The 5,729-nt window shown below is 36.4% G+C and overlaps 1 protein-coding gene across 1 annotated transcript in view; it reads left to right on the top strand.

Annotated features, from left to right (window-relative positions):
• Positions 1-5,729, top strand: part of LAMA4 (laminin, alpha 4) — a 226,313-nt gene that overhangs the window by 139,539 nt on the left and 81,045 nt on the right. The gene's annotated exons all lie outside the window — the stretch shown is intronic.

A 5,729-nucleotide genomic window follows, 5' to 3' on the forward strand; every position in this document is an offset into this window, starting at 1 on the left:
GGTTGGTTGGTTGGTTGGTAGGTTGGTTACTTGGTTGCGTGGTTGCTTGGTTAGTTCCTTTGAGAGGAAATCATAGTTAGTTAATGGCAGGTTGGTTGGTTGGTTGGTAGGTTGGTTACTTGGTTGCGTGGTTGCTTGGTTAGTTCCTTTGAGAGGAAATCATAGTTAGTTAATGGCAGTTATTTAAGGAGAAGGTTTTTTTGTTTTGTTTTGTTTTGTTCTTAATCCACCAGATTAAAAACCTGTGGGGCCAGGGGAGGGAGTCTCTGTGTTTTAAAGAAGATGAAGGAATCTGCTCTCAAAATTATTAATAGGGAGACCTAAGGCATTTTTGTTAGGGGCATAACTGCTGTGTAAAATATAATCAAGTAAATCAGATCTCTTTACAAGACCCAATTCTACCATCAACGCCTATCAGCTTATAGACAGCAATAACTTTCGACACTCAAGTGTGTGAAGTAAATCAAGTTGAGAGTTGGCAATACAATTGTCTTCTGGTAAATACACTAACCACTCGCAGTACCCAGCAGGAGCTATTTGATTTCAGCACCTGTTAAGAGAAAATCAATTGACAATTTTCCTCACGGCATCTAGAAGAGAGTCATGCACCCGCAGGCACTCAATTAGTGTTAATTGAAATGTACTGAAAGGTTGGAATTGCATCCATGACCCTGAAATAATAGGTAAATAATGAGATCATTATACAGAATGACTACAACTCTGACGATTAGCAACAAGGACCAGTGAAGGTCATCCATTAATTAAGAATCAATATTAACTTCTGTTCAGAACTTAAATAGCCCCCTTTCTCCCTGATTGCCAAGCATTCACATATCCTTCCAGATCTTCTGAGAATTGAGAGAAAGAAAGAACAAGAGTAATAGATATCACAAAATCCGGTAGGTGAAATAGTGTTAGATCCAGCTCAATGTCATATCCCATAAAATGTGCTTTTTATCAAAACAATAAAATGCAGCCGTGAGAAAATATGGTTTGGGGGAACATACTGTAATGGTAGAATATTGTTTTTATAGTTCATCCAAAGAACTCTTCGTAGTTCTTTTGACATTTTAATAAGTGCGTTTCATTGATTGGGATCCCAGAACATACCTTCTCTAAATGTCACTCTGTAACAGTATTCTAGCATGATCCTAAGAGACTTGGTACATACTTTACATGTACAGAATATCAGTAGTCCTAAGGTCCTTTTTGTGTCAAAGATGCTTCTGACTGAATATATGCAGCAAATATCTGAATTTATAGATGTCTTCTTCAAATTGTGAATGTTTGTCTACGTCTATCTGGTATACACAATAATTGGCATGTTACACTCCAAGCACAGAAATATATAATTCATCAATGAGCTTAGATTCCAAAAGCATATTTTTATTATTAATATTTAGTGTCTGTTCTGTACTTTATAATAAAAACAAAATAATAGAGGCTTAGCTTCATGCTCTTTTTACCAATCTAGCCAACAAAGCTATATAAAAGATACTATTAAATATTTGTAACATTTTAGTCTTCATTTCCCTTTGTTTTAAAATTTTTACTACCTTCCTTTTATGTGTCATTTCTAAGAACAAGGAGTTGGGGGAGAGACAAAGTAGCAACTATTTGGATGAGAGGTACCTAAATTTTTTTAAATTTTGTGGACACTTTTGCCTTTGTGGACTCCACCCACCATAAAAATAATACTAAAAATTGTATTTTATAACTGTGTTGTTATAAAGACTAATAAAATTATTATTGCATCATTTTTCTTTTAGTTTGAAAAAATTAAAATGAAAACATTTTTGTGAGCCCCTATAATATTATGGGTCCTAGACACTGTGCCCCACTACAGAGGAGTCCTGATATAGCTCTGTAGGATAAATACTTGACCATAAGGTCGGTTTGAATCACAAGGCCAGTGGTTCAAACTCACCAGCCACTCCTCAGAAACTCTATACAAGGTCGCTATGAGTCGGAATCAATTCTGTGACACTTATCAGCAACAACACCACAGAGGAGACAGAATGAAGATAGACTTGAATAAAAGAAAGGGACAAGTATACAAGGAAATGCAAAGTCAGGGTAGTCTGAAGAGATGAGCTAGTATAGGACCTGCAATCTTATACTTTTCAAAAAAGTCATAGGAAAATTCCATTATCTTTTCATTGCATTTTTCCATAAACTTTTTGATGTCTCCTCCTATACTGGGTAATAGAGTATATTCTGGAGGTTCCTGACAACTTGCAGTCTGTCCATTTGACTTACTTTGGTGGCCTATGTGTCGCTATGATGCTTGAAGCTATGCTATTGGTGTGTTGTTGTTGTTTTCTAAAACCCACCAGGGTTACCCATGGTGGACAGGTTTCAGTAGAACTTCTAGACTAAGATAGACTAGAAAGCAGGAGAGGTGGACCAATTCTGGATGGTTAGCCATTGAACACTTTATAAATAGCAGCAGAACATTGTATGAGACGGTGTTACAAGATGAGACCCTCAGGTTGGAAGGCAATCAAAATACAACTGGGGAAGAGCTAGCTCCTCAAAGTAGAGTTGACATTAATGACGTAGATGTACTAAATATTTGGGGACCTTCATTTGCTAATGGGACACAGCACAAAATGAGAAGAAATAGCTGTAAACATCCATTAATAATCAGAACCTGGAATGTACAAAGTATGAATCTAGGGAAATTAGAAGGCATCCAACATGGCATGGAACACATTAATGAAGTGAAATGATCAGGTATTGGTCATTTTGATTTAGATAATCATATGATTTTTTTAGGCCAGGAATAACAAACTGAAGAGGAATGGTGTCTCATTTGTTGTCATAAAGAGCATCTGTGATAGGACAATAAGCATATGCCTACCAGGAAGACCAATCAATAACCACTGTTATTCAAATTTATGCACCAACCACGAAAGCCAGTGATGAGGAAACTGAAAAATTCTACCAACTTCTTCACTCTGAAATTGATTAAATATGCAATTAAGATACATGATTACTGGTGATTAGAATGTGGAAGTTGGAAACAAATAGTAATTGGAAAATATGGCCTTAGTAATACAAATGATGTTAGAGATCACATGATACAATTTTTGCAAGACTAATGACTACTCATTGCAAATACCTTTTATCAACAACATAAAAGGTGACTCTATACATGTGAACTTCACCAGATGGAATACACAACAATTAAATTGAGTACATTTGTGGGAAGACACAATAAAGAAGCTAAATATCATCAGCCAAAACAAGGCAGAGTTGACTGTGGAACAATCATATGCAAGTTCGAGCTGAAACTTAAGAATATTAAGACAAGTCCACAAGAGCCAAAATGCGACCTTAAACATATCGCACTTGAATTTAGAGATCATTTCAAGAACAGATGTGATGCATTAGACACTAATGACCAAAGACCTGAAGAGTTGTGTTGGACATCAAGAATATCATACATGAAGAAAGCAACAGTTTATTAAAAGATAGGAAAGAATGAAAAGACCAAAGTGGATGTTAGAAGAGACTCTAAAACTTGCTCTTAAAAGTAGGGAATCTGAAGCAACTGGAAAAAATGGTGGAGTAAAACAGCTGGACAGGAATTTTTAAGGGGCAGCTAGAGAAGACAAAGTCAAGTGTTATAATGAAATGTGTGAAGACCTGAAGTTGAAAAAACAAAAGGAAGATGCTCAGCATTTCTCAAGCTGTAAGAATTGAAGAAAAAAGTCAAGCATCAGGTCTCAATATTGAAGGATTTGAGGGGGAAGTACTGAATGAAACAGGAAACATTTTAAAAGAAAAAAAAGATGGAAGACAATAAAAATTAAAAAGAAGAAGATGGAAAGAATACACAGTCAGTGAACCAAAAGAGTTGGTCAATGTCCACTCATTTCAAAAGGTATCACATGATCAAGAACCAATGATATTGAACAAAGAAGTCCAAGCTGCACTGAAGGCATTGGTGAAAAATGAAACTCCAGGAACTGACAGAATACAAATCAAAGTGTTTCAACAAACTGATGCAGTGCTGGAGGTCCTCATTCATCTATGCCAAGAAATCTGGAAAACAGCTACCGTATCCACTGATTGGAAGAGGCTTGTATTTGTGCCCATTCCAAAGAAAAGTTACCCAACAGGATGTGGGAATCATCATCAAATAGTATCATCAATAACACATGCAAGTAAAATTTGGCTAAAAATAATTCGCAAATGGTTGCGGCAGTGCACTAACAGGGAGCTGGCAGAACGAGGAATATCATTGCTGATGTTAAGTCTGTCTTTGCTGAAAGCAAAGAACATCAGAAAGATGTTGACTTGTGCTTTACTGACTATGCAAAAGTGATCAACTTTAACAAACTATGAATACCATTGTGAAGAATGGATATTCAAGAACAATTCATTTTGCTCATGAGGAACCTGTACATAAAACAAAATGCAGTCATTAGAAAGGAACAAAGGGTACTTGATAGTTTAAAATCAGGTAAGGTTTGTGCCAGGGTAGTGTCCTTTCACAATATTTATTCAACCTGGGCAAAAAATAAGAGAAAATGGAGTATATGAAGAAGAACATGGCATTAGAGGAAGACTCATTAACAACTTGAACTCCTGATGTGGTTCTATAAGATCAGCACTGGACTACGAACCAGCTCTTTGGAAACCCTATACAAGGTCGCTTTGAGTTGGAACCAACTGGACAACACTTAAAAACATATGGAGATGACACAATCTTACTTTGCTGTAAGTAAAGAAGACTTGAAATACTTACTGATGAAGATCAAAGACTACAACCTTCAGTATGGAATGCAACTCAGTGTAAAAAAAAAAAAAAGATAATCCTCACAGCTGGTCCAATAAATAACATCATGATGAATCGAGAAAATCTTAAAGTTGTCAAAGACTTCATTTTGCTTGAATACAAAATCAATGCTCATGAAAGCAGCAGTCAAGAAATAAAACGACCTACTACATTAGGCAAATTTGCTGTGAAAGTACTCTTTAAAATGTTAAAGGACAAAAATGTAACTTTGAGGACCAAGGTGCACCTGACCCAAGCCATGGTATTTTCAGTCTCCTTATATGCATGTGAAACATGGAAAATGAATAAGGAAGGCCATAGAAGAACTGATGCATTTGAAATACGGTTTGGGAGAAGAATCTTGACAGTATCACGGACTAGAAGAACAAACAAGCCTGTCTTGGAAGAAGTACAGCCAGAATGCTCTTAAGAATCGAGTATGGTGAGACTTCATCTCTCTTACTTTGGACATTTTTTTAGGAGGGACCAGTACCTGGTGAAGGACATTATAGGAAAAATGGAAGGTCAGCAAAAAAGAGATAGATCCCCAATGAGATGGACTGACACAGTGGCAGCAACAGTAGACTCAAACCTAACAATTGTAAAGATGCACAGAACTGGGCACTGTTTTGTTCACTTGTGCATAGGGTAGATATGAGTCAGAACTAACTTGAGGGTCTAATAACAACAATCATCAGTGTTTGTAAAGGAAAAAGTTGGGAGGGGGGAGCTGGTGGATTCCAGACTGAATAAAATTGAGATAAAAAATTTAGAATGAACTTCAGAAGGTCAGATGAAGTTTATAGGGGGGGGAAGTATATATCAGTAAAAGAAATTATGTCAGATATACTTACAATTACAAAAGGTCAAAATGGATGTCAGAAGAGACTCTGAAACTTGCTCTCCAGCGTAGAGATGCTAAAGCAAATGGAAGAAATGAGGA

The sequence above is a fragment of the Chrysochloris asiatica genome, unplaced genomic scaffold (assembly GCF_000296735.1).
Source record: "Chrysochloris asiatica unplaced genomic scaffold, ChrAsi1.0 scaffold00027, whole genome shotgun sequence".
Taxonomy (NCBI): domain Eukaryota; kingdom Metazoa; phylum Chordata; class Mammalia; order Afrosoricida; family Chrysochloridae; genus Chrysochloris; species Chrysochloris asiatica.